Source organism: Nerophis ophidion, linkage group LG01, assembly GCF_033978795.1.
Source record: "Nerophis ophidion isolate RoL-2023_Sa linkage group LG01, RoL_Noph_v1.0, whole genome shotgun sequence".
NCBI classification, from domain to species: Eukaryota; Metazoa; Chordata; class Actinopteri; order Syngnathiformes; family Syngnathidae; genus Nerophis; species Nerophis ophidion.
In genome coordinates this window covers 42,929,414-42,942,699 of record NC_084611.1, presented here as the reverse complement: position 1 = coordinate 42,942,699, position 13,286 = coordinate 42,929,414, and the positions used below count along the sequence as shown (strand labels likewise).

Below are 13,286 nucleotides of genomic sequence, written 5' to 3'. Positions count from 1 at the left end.
TGCTCGCCATTAATGACTTTTTTAGCGTTGACCTTTCAGACGCTGCGGTTGATCCTTTTTAGTTTGTCCCGTCCAGCGTTTGGTGTGTTTTTCTACAAGTGGTCAAACATGTGTATGTTTTCAGGCTAATTAGACGTTTCTAACCACCTCTGTTTTTCATCTGCACTGGGAGTGCAGCGGCTGGACTCTTCTTTGGCCAAGATTCAACCCCGTTAATTAGAAAGTGAAGTCAATATGTCCTTTTTTTCTGCTAAAAGTTTATTTTAGGGTTGTACGGTATAAAAGTATTAGTATAGTACTGCGATACTAATTAACAGTGTTGGCTTAGTTACTGAAAACCAGTGACTAGTCACAGTTACTAGTTATTTTATTTCAAAAGTAACTCAGTTACTAACTCAGTTACTTACACCAAAAAGTAATGGGTTACTCTCAGAGGTGGGTAGTAACGCGCTGCATTTACTCCGTTACATCTACTTGAGTACCTTTTGGGATAAATTGTACTTCTAAGAGTAGTTTTAATGCAACATACTTTTACTTTTACTTGAGTATATTTATAGAAAAGAAACGCTACTTTTACTCCGCTCCATTTATCTACATTCAGCTCGCTACTCGCTACTGATTTTTATTGATCTGTTAATGCACGCTTTGTTTGTTTTGGTTTGTCAGACAGATCTTCAAAGTAGGATCTATCACATGCCTGCATTTCACCAATCAAATGCAGTCACTGGTGACGTTTGACTCCGTTTCACCAATCAAATGCAGTCACTGGTGACGTTTGACTCCGTTTCACCAATCAAACAGAGCCAGGCGGTCACATGATTAACTGCACACTTTTTTTTTTAAACCTTTATTTATAATTTTTAACATTTACAAACAGTTGAAAATAATAATCAAAGTAAGTACAAAAACAGTACAAAACAGTATAAAAAACGTACAAAACAAAATTCAAAGTAACTAAAATAGAATGCAAAAAATATATATATATATATATAAAATAAACAAAGTGCAAAGCCATAGGCTCACTCAATCTCAGTAAATAACTTAAATTTTGAACACAGCATCATCGTTTTCACAGATTTTTGGTTGTTAAGAGGTAGAGTGTTTTAATGTAGAGTTCTAAATCTTTTTTAAAGGCACAAAAAACAGGTCGGGTATTGAGAAACTTACATTTATGAATATAAAACTTAACCAATAGTATAAGGAGGTTGCAAAGGTAAAATTCATTTCCAAAATTTTTTTCAATACAGTGTAAAACCAAATATATATTATTTAATATATATTACTGTTTTAGTTGCTTAAGAGATATTCCTGGCTATGAATTTGTTCATTGCTATTTTTATGTTTTTGTGCATTACTTTTTGCTGTCATCATTAAACGAACAGGTAGTTTTTTCACAACATGCTTTTTACTTTTACTCAGGTAAATGTTAAGGTGACTACTCCTTACTTTTACTTGAGTAATACATCTCTAAAGTAACAGTGCTCTTACTTGAGTACAATTTTTGGCTACTCTACCCACCTGTTTACTGTGAAAAGTAACTACCGTATTTTTCGGACTATAAGTCGCAGTTTTTTTCATAGTTTGGCCGGGGGCGCGACTTATACTCCGGAGCGACTTATGTGTGAAATGATTAACACATTACCATAAAATATCAAATAATATTATTTATCTCATTCGCGGAAGAGACGAAGAAAATGTCAGCAATCGTCACACACAAGTCAGCCAATAAGAATTCGGTGGGGGAGGGTCATGGCAGAAGTGCATTGTGGGTCATGGAATGCTAACTGCTATATGCTACTGCCGTAGCTATTAAAATGGATCGTTTCATCGTTGGCGGTAACTTATAAAAACTGAGAAGGGCTGAACAAAAATGGCAGGGAAAAGGAAATCATGTACTGCAGATTACAAACTGGACGTAGTGAAATATGCAGCAGAAAACAACAAGAGGAAGCGGCGCATACCTTTGGAGTTGGCAGAGTTGTTTAGAAGCGACATCGAGGAAGAACATTTCATGGGATTTATCGATTAGGAGTGACGGATTGTTTGGTAAAGGTATAGCATGTTCTATATTTTATAGTTATTTGAATGACTCTTACCATAATATGTTACGTTAACATACCGGCACCTTCTCAGTTGGTTGTTTATGCCTCATATAATGTACACTTATTCAGCCTGTTGTTCACTATTCTTTATTTACCGTATTTCCTTGAATTGCCGCAGGGCATTAAGTAGGCGCCTGCCTTGAATTACTGCCGGGTCAAACTCGCTTCACAAAATAATTAGCGCATGCTTAGTATTACCGCCTGGTCAAACTCGTGATGTCACAAGTGACACTAATTTGAATTCGCATAAAGGGAAGAAGATTAAGAGCTATTCAGTAGGATTTAAGGGTCAAGCTTGCATCACACTCAAATTTTTACTGCATGCCTTTGGTAAGTGCCGTAGTGAGAAGAGGTTTTAAAATAATTAGCGCATGCTTAATTTTACCGCATGCCTTAGGTAAGCGCAGGAGTGAGAAGAGGTTTTAAATTAATTAGTGCCCCGGTGGCAATTCAAGGAAATACGGTATTTTAAATTGCCTTACAAATGTCTATTCTTGGTGTTGGATTTTATCAAATAAGTTTCCCCCAAAAATGTGACTTATACTCCAGTGCGACGTTTATATGGTTTTTTCCCTTCTTTATTATGCATTTTAGGCCGGTGCGACGTATACTCCGGAGTGATTTATAATCCGAAAAATACGCTATTTGTTGCATTTTTCTTGCGTTTCGCTTGATTGTAAAATATGTGGCTTGAGAGTGGGTGTGGCGTTCATATGTTGTCAATATTCAGTGTTTTATCCTTCATAGTTAATATTGTAAATCCCACATTCTTTATTTTTATTTACATTCAGGGTGTCTTATCTGGCAAAAAAATTTCAAATTCCATTCCGTTTAAGGCGGTCTGTCATAACGTTTTTAGCATTCAAGCAAACATTATTGTGAGTTTTTACGCTGCAATGGCTCTATCAATGTTGTCCTGGCTAGCAGTCCCTCCGTTAAAATCCAGCCGGTGAAGTGTGTCTCTTTACTAGTTTCGTGGAAACATGTTGCTCTTGTAGCTGTTTCAGAAGATTTGAATTGCTGTTTTGGGCAGTACATAGAATCTTTGATCCAAGACACAACTTACATTGAACTAAAATGTTCTTTTCTTTGTGCTCCACAAAAGAAAAGTAGTGAGAATATTGCCATGTTAAGAAACTCGACTTCGGCTCCGCCATGATTTCTTGTTAGGTTTGAGTTCAAGATGGTGACAGCTCTGGGGAAGAAGCTGTCTCTGAGCCTTTTAGTTCTGGCTCTGATGCACCTGTAGCTCTTGCTCCATGGTAGTATGTGGAACAGGTGGAAGCCAGGGTGTATGCTGTCTTGGGTGATGTTAACATGCTTAGACCTTAGACCGTGCCAATGAATGATGTTCTCCTTGTTGTTTGTTACAACAATTACAAAAACGTGGCCGCAAATTTCTACAAAACTCAGTGTGAGGGTGCGGCCAAGGACCAAGGATGTACCTTTTTTCTTTGGAAGTGTTTGAATTTGGTGGCGAGCCAATGTGGCTTGTTGTGTGCTGAGTATCCTCCTAATTGTTACCTCGCCTTGTGTTGCATTGTTTGCAGTTGTTTCCTGCTGACTGTTGCGTAATCTTTGCTGCAGAGGACTCCAACCTGAACCCAACACATGAGCAGACCGACTGAACTCTGTGCCACCAAGTTTCAGGAGGACCCCCGCGGCTATCCCGCCATTTTCCAGTCTGAGTTGCACGCTCGACTAAATCCTCCCGTTTGAAAAGCGCAGCAGCCATTAACGCATCTAATCATGCCTGCTGGCTGCGTTGCTTCCGTGTATTTGCCAGCACGTGACCTATGAGCTGCTGTAGATCTCCTGACCTATTTCAAACAACCGTCCATGTCGTGCTGCGTGTCTCGGCTGATGTCCCAGAGCACCTTAGTCCAGAGCCAGGCAGGTCCTTATCTGTGCTCAAATTAGGCCAGTCTTTGTTCCAGGAGGCTTTGTGGACCATGTGCTGGTTCAGCCTGTTTTCTGTCCAGCATCCAGGCTGTGTGGACCATATGCTGGTTCACACACAAATGCTTGCTTGGCTTTCAGGTCTTGAAGTGTTTTTACACAACACTACCGGGAAAGAAAACGACATTGTGTTTGCTGCGAGTCATGAAAACATGCCTGTTCATGAACGACACTGTCAGGTGATAACATTCTGTACTTACTTATGAAATTACAATCACATCATTAGGCCTCACCTGCTGGCAAGGCCACCATTCCACGTTCTGGAAAGGCCTCACCTTTAGGGCAAGGCCACACCCCGTGGAGAAGGTTACACTTTCTGCTCTCACAGTCAGGCAAGGAAGATTGGTCTTGCAAGGCCTTAGCTTTGGTTAAAATATCCCACTTTCTAACCAGACCTCACTGCTCTGCAAGGTCTCAAACTCTTAGAAAGGCCAAATATTCTTGAAATGGAGGCCTCTGTCCCTGGCAGGTTTCCACTTTATGGAGATGCCTTACCATCTGGCAAATAAGGCCCCACTTTTGGGTAAAGGATTCCAGCTCAAAAGCCTCTCACCATGACTAGGCTGCACTTCTGTGGAAGGCTGATCACTCCCTGGCAAGGTTTCACTTTCTTTGTCAAGAAGAGTTTCACCTTTGGGAAAGTACCTTCTCTCTAGTCAGACCTGAACTTCTAGTCAAAGCAATTCCTCACTGATCATTTTTCACTATCCCATGAAGACCTCCGTTTTTTTTTATCAAGGAAGGTCCGTCTGTTAGTAAAGGTCTCACTATCTAGTAAGGACCTTTATGGCAAAGAAAGTGTCATCTTTGGGTAAAAGATCCTACTCACCTTTACTGAAAGGCCTCATCTTCATTAGAAAGATATTTATTCTTAGAAAGACCTCATGCTTTACCAATGGAGGTCTCACATGTTGGCCTTACCTTCCTACAAGACCACTCCATGGCAACGTTCCACTTTCTGGGAACGTCACACCCTTTGGCCAAGAAGATCTTACCTTTGGGCAGATGAGCTCACCTTTAGCTGAGTGATAAACTGGAAAGAAGTATAGATTTGAGTAGGGATCTAACGGTACGTGTATTTGTATTGAACTGTTTCGGTACGGGACTTTCGCTTCGGTTCGGAGGTGTACCGAACGTGTTTCCACACGGACTTATTAGGTAGCGCACCGCAGGTTGTGAAACAATGCAGAGCGAAGCACAACACATGGCAGACTATTAGCGACCGGGCTAGGACAACATGCAAAAGCCAGAGCTGGAAGATCCTCCTGCCTCGTTAACATCTCCCCTTTGGGAACACTTCGGCTTCGCGGTGCGATACATTAATGAAAGACGGAGGTTTGCCGTCATTGTTCAGCAGCAGTAGGGTACGCTTCTGCCAACACGTCAAACATGCTAACCCCTTTGAAGCGGCACCACCCCCAAGTCAACCTCGCTTTAACGAAGAGAAAGAGGAGCGAGGTGCAAACACCGCAGTCAAGAAGCCTCTCCTCGGCCAGACAGGCTGGGCTAAAGCAATAACAAATGTTTTTATAGCCATCCATCCATCCATTTTTTACCGCTTGTCCCGTTCTGGGTCGCGGGGGGTTGCTGTATTGCATTAAAACTAGATGTTGACCCACTTCTATGGTGGAAGAACAATAGGCCCATATATCCTCTTACTGCCAAGTTAGCCAGGCTGGGGGGGGAGAAGAAATGTTAATCAGAGGCTGAGTTCACTTGAAACTGTTTAATGCTGCACTTTTTATATGTAGAAGAAAGGTTTTGTCATTTTGTTTCTTCTGAGCAACAACTGGAGTCAGTCTAATGTTGATTAACGTGGACCACGACTTAAACAAGTTGAAAAACTTATTGGGGTGTTACTATTTAGTGGTCAATTGTACGGAATATGTACTGTACTGTGCAATCTACTCGTGAAAGTCTCAATCAATCAATCAATCAAAAAAAGCACTTTATATGTAGAAAGGTTTTGTTAAAGGCCTACTGAAACCCACTACTACAGACCACGCAGTCTGATAGTTTATATATCAATAATGAAATATTAACATTGCAACACATGCCAACACGGCCGGTTTAGTTTTCTAAATTGCAATTTTAAATTTCCCGCGAGGTATAGCGGCCGGGTGGCTGAAATGTAGTTTTAAGCTGAACAACCAGCGCCTACTTTGCAGTTACCAAGTAGACGCTCCATCTATCAACGCGCACAAGCATGAGGCTATAAACCAGGGCTACAATGAAGAGGGACGGAATTTCAAGAGTTTTGTCTGCACAGGTTATATTCCTTTGAGAGTTAGTTTACTTAATTACAAAAGTAAACAAATTGGCTTTCCCACTGCACTGTCAATAAATTAATAATTCTGCCCTTGCTACTCAATCCTAGCATGTGCAGCTAGTTAACAGTATGAAGAAACAGAAGCTCCAGAATTTTTGTTGGGGACTAATGTTCCTTCTTTTGAATTATTTTCCTTCCTTAGTTGTATTTCTTTAGATTTCTTCTTTCATTTCGGATTGTAAGACTGAAAATATAATTGTAAACGACTTTCCTTGTCGCTCGGGTTCCATGGACCACTCAGGAAGGACATGATCGCTTGAGCAGGTTTGTCTCTCGTTTATTTTGCAATAAAGCTTTGTCTCGGGACGGATCGCTTTTCAGCTGCTCCTTTCCACTGCTTGCTCACAGTCCACTCTTTCAGCCTTTGTCGTCCTCGTCCTCGACTCGCTCTCTGTTGCTCTTCGATCGCTGCTGCGGACTCTCCTCCATCTGCCTCGATCTCTCCTCCTCCCCTTTTATACAGTGTGAGGAGATAAGGTAATTGTGTCCCGGTGTGCGAGTCACGCACCTGATCTTGCTCGCAGTGTCGCTCCCGGCACTCCCCGCCGCTCCGCTCGGTCATCGTCTCCGCCATCTAGGGCCGGGCTCCAGAGTGCCCTGCCGGTCTGTCGGACCGTCGGGTCCACCTCTCCATAATGAATATAAAATAAACATTACAAAAGTATAGCATCCATTGCATATTTTACATAATGTACATTGTCTATTTTACATGAATGAAATAGAAATGTTAGTGTTAATACATTCACACAACTACATATGTTTATGCCTACTGTACATCAGTTTGCACACAATTTACCGGGATGTGACTCCATTTAACCATCCATTTTGTACCTTTTGTCTCTCATCACAATTAAACCTAAAGTGTAGCGTTATTGCCCTCTACTGGTCAAGTTTAGCGCTACATGTATTAAACGAGCTCTGACGGCCCACACAAAGAAAAAAAACACGACCACAAATACAAAATATATCAAAAAGTCAGCTATTTCAATACAATACTAAGTATATTTATGCACAAATTATATTTTCGTGATGAAGCTTACACGTGTGGATTTCTACCATTGTTGCTTCTTGCCTAGAACATTGTGTCCGTTGTTTAAAAGGACCTTTTTTGTCCAGTTGTCTGATTTTTGCAAGTAATTTAGGGTTTTTAGGGTTGATTGCGTAGTATTCTTCTACTCACAGGGACACATCCTTCGCTGTATCCCCCTGCGGGGTGGCAGGAGTACTGCATACATGAGCAACCCCAGTTTTAATGGTTTTATCTAGCCTATTCGGGTTTGGCGGGTCCAATGAAAAGCTTTGGCGGGCCACCAGTTGAATAGGCCTGCGATAAACCTTATTTTAATGAACGAAATTAACAAAAAATATTTTCAATGTGCAAGCTGCAGTGAGTGGGGGTCCATGCCAATGCCGTTTATGAACTACGATACAGTGTGCTGGATAAATGTTAATGTGTATTTATAAAACATCCATTCATCCATCTTCTTCCGCTTCTCCGAGGTCGGGTCGCGGGGGCAGCAGCCTAAGGAGAGAAGCCCAGACTTCCCTCTCCCAAGCCACTTGGTCCAGCTCCTCCCAGGGGATCCCGAGGCGTTCCCAGGCCAGCCGGGAGACATAGTCTTCCCAACGTGTCCTGGGTCTTCCCCGTGACCTCCTACCGGTCGGACGTGCCCGAAACACCTCCCAAGGGAGGCGTTTGGGTCGAATCCTTACCAGATGCCCGAACCACCTCATCTGGCTCCTCTCCATGTGGAGGAGCAACGGCTTTACTTTGAGCTCCTCCCGGATGACAGAGCTTCTCACCCTATCTCTAAGGAGAGCCCCGCCACTCGGCGGAGGAAACTCATTTGAGCCGCTTGTACTTGTGATCTTGTCCTCTCGGTCATAACCCAAAGCTCACGACCATAGGTGAGGATGGGAACGTAGATCGACCGGTAAATTGAGAACTTTGCCTTCCGGCTCAGCTTCCTCTTCACCACAACGGATCGATACAGCGTCCGCAATACTGAAGACCCTGCACCCATCCACCTGTCGATCTCACCATCCACTCTTTTTGGGACAAGATCTCTTCCCCAACCCGGAGATGGCACTCCACCTTTTTGCTGATTCCCATACTAGTCGCTTCACACTCGGCTGCGAACCGATCCAGTGAGAGCTGAAGATCCTGGCCAGATGAAGCCATCACGACCACATCATCTGCAAAAAGCAGAGACCTAATCCTGCAGCCACCAAACCGGATCCCCTCAACAACCTGACTGCGCTTTAAAATTCTGTTCATAAAAGTTATGAACAGAGTCGGTGACAAATGGCAGCCATGGTGGAGTCCAACCCTCACTGGAAATGTGTCCGACTTACTGCCGGCAATGCGGACCAAGCTCTGACACTGATCACACAGGGATCAGACCGCCACAATAAGACAGTCCATTACCCCATACTCTCTGAGCACTCCCCACAGGACTTCCCGAGGGACACAGTCGAATGCCTTCTCCAAGTCCACAAAGCACATGTACACTGGTTGGGCAAACTCCCATGCACCCTCAAGGACCCTGCCGAGAGTATAGAGCTGGTCCACAGTTCCACGACCAGGATGAAAACCACACTGTTCCTCCTGAATCCGAGGTTCGACTATCCGGCGTAGCCTCCTCTCCACTACACCTGATTAGACCTTACCGGGAAAACATTTGTGGAAAAATAATATATACCAACTAAATATTTTAAGGCCCTCTGCAGTAAATGAGGGACCCCCCGGAGGTCACGGACCCCCTGTTGAAGACCTCAGTAATAGATTATGATTATAAATATTTGTCAAAACATTGCGGACGATTAAGAGTGTTGTTTTTTTGGTGTGGCTCCTGACGTGGTCTGAAGCGGGCTGACACCAAGTCAGTGTCAGAAGTTCTTGAGTGTTTGCCAACACAAAAACGCTTTGATGTTCCCGTCTGGAGCGCTGATCTCTCATAAGCAGGAAAAACTTGTCGCGCCGCTTCTCTTTGCCCAGAAATGCCGAGCAGCTGCAAAGAAAAAAAAGAATAAGAAATTGACTAAAGAATAACTGTCAACGTTTACTGTCTTGACATGAAAGATTTACTACTGGTTCAGAGCTTCATCATTCTTCATGTATGTGGTTGACATGAAGCAGTTAATTAGTTCAGTATTGTTAGAATTTATGTTCATAAAGTTGCATATTAATGGTCCCCACCGCACTAAAACAATAACTGGCTCTACATCAGGGGTGTCCAAAGTGCGACCCAGGGGCCATTTGCGGCCGGCAGCTAATTGTCTACCGGCCCGCCACACATACTGCAAAAATGGCAAAATTGATAATTTTGCAAAAATAAAAAAAGCATATAAAAAAGTGGAATGAGGTGAATTCCAATGAGAAAAAGTGGCAATGTTGACACAAAGCTGCCATGCAGGCAGTTTTTTTTCCTTTTGTTTATTTTCTTTTTTTTCCATTGCTCAAAAAAAAAAGGACAACAACTCTATGTTAAAATGAATTGTTACTTAAAAAATATCACTTTAAAAGATTTTATGTGGAAAAAATATTGCATATGTTGTGTGGTTGCCATATAAAAACATCAAAGTTTTGACAAAAGAGCATAAAACAAACAAAATAATAGTTCAAACTTAAAATCAACAGATATTTCGGAAGTTGATCTTGAAATATAAGTGTTAAAAGTAAAAAAAAAATAATAATAAAAATGCATCACTTTATGAGTGGGGAACCTTCTGGATCTGAAATATATTTAGTAGGATTTTATTTAACTTTTCACTGTGATTACTCAAAATAATAAATAATTAAAATCAATGGTGTCCTGCATTATTGATCAGTGAGGGCTTTAATTGCTAAATAAAGGAACTCTCCTGAAGGAATCAATAAAGTACTATCTATCTCTCTATCTATCTATCTATCTATCTATCTATCTATCTATCTATCTATCTATCTATCTATCTAAATACTGCATATTTTAGTTTTACTATAAAAACAAAGTTGTCTTTGACAGAAAAGGCATAAAACCTTATTTGTTTTACTTTACATCAACCTCAAGTTGATGTAGAGATTTATTGTAAGCATTAAATAAAAAATAATAATAATACTTTGACTTATTTTTAACATTTTAGTGAGTGCGACCCTCTATGCTCCCCAGGAGCCCTAAGGATTAAAAAAAAAAATCCATATATTTTGTTATATATGGATGCTTAAATTCTTCCGTGGAAAAATATTTCTGTGGAAAAAGTTTGGACACCCCTGCTCTAGATGACTTAACATGGACGGTGAGGAGTTGTTCAAGACACAAAGTGTACACGATACGAGAGGACGGAGGTCTTTGAAGTGAAGCACACCTTGAAGGCGTTAAAACAATGTCACTTTGGTGTTTGGATCGTAATATTTTACGATGTTAATACTGAGGCATGCAGAGAGCTGAGATGCCATCAGGGCTGATTTATAAAGCATTTTAAAATTGCGCAACATCTGTGCTAACTTTAATAAAATCCAGATAGTGCACTCGAGGGATAAACAATAATCAATCAATGTTTATTTACATAGCCCTAAATAATGAGTGTCTCAAAGGGCTGCACAAGCCACAACGACATCCTCGGTTCAGAATCCACATCAGGGTAAGGAAAAACTCACAACCCAATGAGAATATGAGAAACCTTGGAGAGGACCGCAGATGTGGGGACCTCCACCCTAGGGCGACCGTTGCAATGGATGTCGAGTGGATCCAGTCCATAGTGGATCTAACATACCATATTTCCTTGAAGTGCCGGGCGCTAATTAATTTAAAACCTCTTCTCACTCCGGCGTTTACCAAAGGCATGCGGTAAAAAGCAAGCATGCGCTAATTATTTTTAAAACTTCTTCTCACTCCGGCGCTTACCAAAGACATGCAGTAAATTTAGGCCTGCACTTATACGTTTGTGATGCAAGGATACCATCAAAAAAGCACATTTAATTAAAAAAAACTTTATTTTGGTCTTACCTTTACTTATAAATGAAGTCCATGCGCAGCTCCTTCTGATCAAAAGCATCGATAACTTGTTTATAGAAGTCTTCCTTAACTTTCTTCAGTTTTAAAAGTCTCTCTGTCTCGATGGAGATCTTCCTTTATCATCTCCTGCTTCAATTGAAAGTCCAGTTTAGAAAACTGTTTTATTTTAGATATGTAATCCTCCATGTTGAAAGTGCAAGCGAGAGGAAAAAATAAACGATCGCTGCTCACTCTTGCTGCTTGTTGTCACTTCTTCTGCAGCCGAGTAGTCGCAAGAAGGATCACTAGCGCCCTCTACCACCAGGAGGCGGGAGTCATTTAATGACTCATATTTGACACACGCAACTACGGTATATTAATAAAACATAGCTGCTTACTGCTCTTTTTAGTATATTCAATAGCTTGGACCTTAAATCCTACTTAATAGCTCTTAATCTTCTTCCCTTTATGCAATTTCAAATGATTGAAATCAGCCTCCTCCATTTTGAAAATGATGACAGGTGAAGTGTCACTCGTGACGTGACGAGTTTGACCCAACGGAAATAATATTTTGCAAAACGAGTTTGACCCGGCGTTAATCCTGAGCCGGCGGTAATGCTAAGCATGCGCTAATTATTTTGCGAAACGAGTTTGACCCGGCAGTCATTCTAGGCAGGCGCATACTATATACCCGGCGGCAATTCAAGGAAATACGGTATGCCTAAAGAAATTCATATGTATTGGATAGCGAGGGACGCCTGTAATTTGATATTTTGTATTTTCTGTGTTCATGTGAGTGAATGACTATGTTCTCAGCATTACAAGCTTTTGGGTCATTGAAAAAAAAATGTCATATAAATCAAATGGGTTGTTATCATTGATTATTATTTCCAACTTTGTGTCCATGCTGGACCTAAAACTTTAAAACGTGATTGATGGTCAACATGTTTGGAGCTCAGGAGAGATTTATTGGAGGAGACCTCCAAGCTGAGCTCATGTCTGCAGAGCCCCAGGCACCAGCAGGTGCACCGCCTCTTTCAGACCACCTAAAAACCCTCCCTTTCGCCCGCAGCAATAACATCAACATTTGGGGGGGAAACACGTCCGTGACGGGAATGACAGGAAGGCAAACGGCTCAATGAGGGAGAAAACAAGTCCAAAGAAGCGAGCGACACAAGTGGAAACATGTCGGACATGTGGTCTGGCTGCGGAAAAAGCAGACTGGATCACCGCAGCCTGGCCTCATGTGGTCCAACCCCCACCTCCACCACGCTTTCATGTTGTTATTGCAGCGTTCGTGTCGCTCGCTCTTGTTGTTTTCCGAGGTTGGATGTTTTCCCGCCCGTGGTCAGAACCCGGGATTTGTAACCACTCCGAACTCGCGACGCCGGTTCCTGTAATTTGACTTCATAAAAACTGGATTTAGACCTTCGGCGGGAGGCTGCACTGTACGCTCTGAGTCATATAGAAATCTAATTGGAGTATTTTCACGACATCTCCTTTGAAAATATTTTCCCTTTTCTTTGTGTGGTCTTTGAATAGAAAGTAGCTAAACGTTAGCATCTGAATGCTTCGTTTGCATCAAATTTGACAGCATTTTCGGTAAAATATTGCTATTGCGATACATTGTGCTCACCAGTGACGTGCGGTGAGGTTCATGGCTGGCGAGGCACTGACTTCATCACAGTCAGATTTACAAACATATGAACCCTAAATAGTATCTTATTAAACATTTGATTGGCAGCAGTTGAAGGCCCACTGAAACCCACTACTACCGACCACGAAGTCTGATAGTTTATATATCAATGATGAAATCTTAACATTGCAACACATGCCAATACGGCCGGTTTGGATTACTAAATTGCAATTTTAAATTTCGCGCGGAAGTACCATGCTAAAACATCGCGGTATGATGACGCTTGC

At 41.8% G+C, this 13,286-nt stretch overlaps 1 protein-coding gene across 2 annotated transcripts in view; it reads left to right on the top strand.

Annotated features, from left to right (window-relative positions):
• Window positions 1–13,286, top strand: part of kremen1 (kringle containing transmembrane protein 1) — a 166,137-nt gene that overhangs the window by 95,328 nt on the left and 57,523 nt on the right. The gene's annotated exons all lie outside the window — the stretch shown is intronic.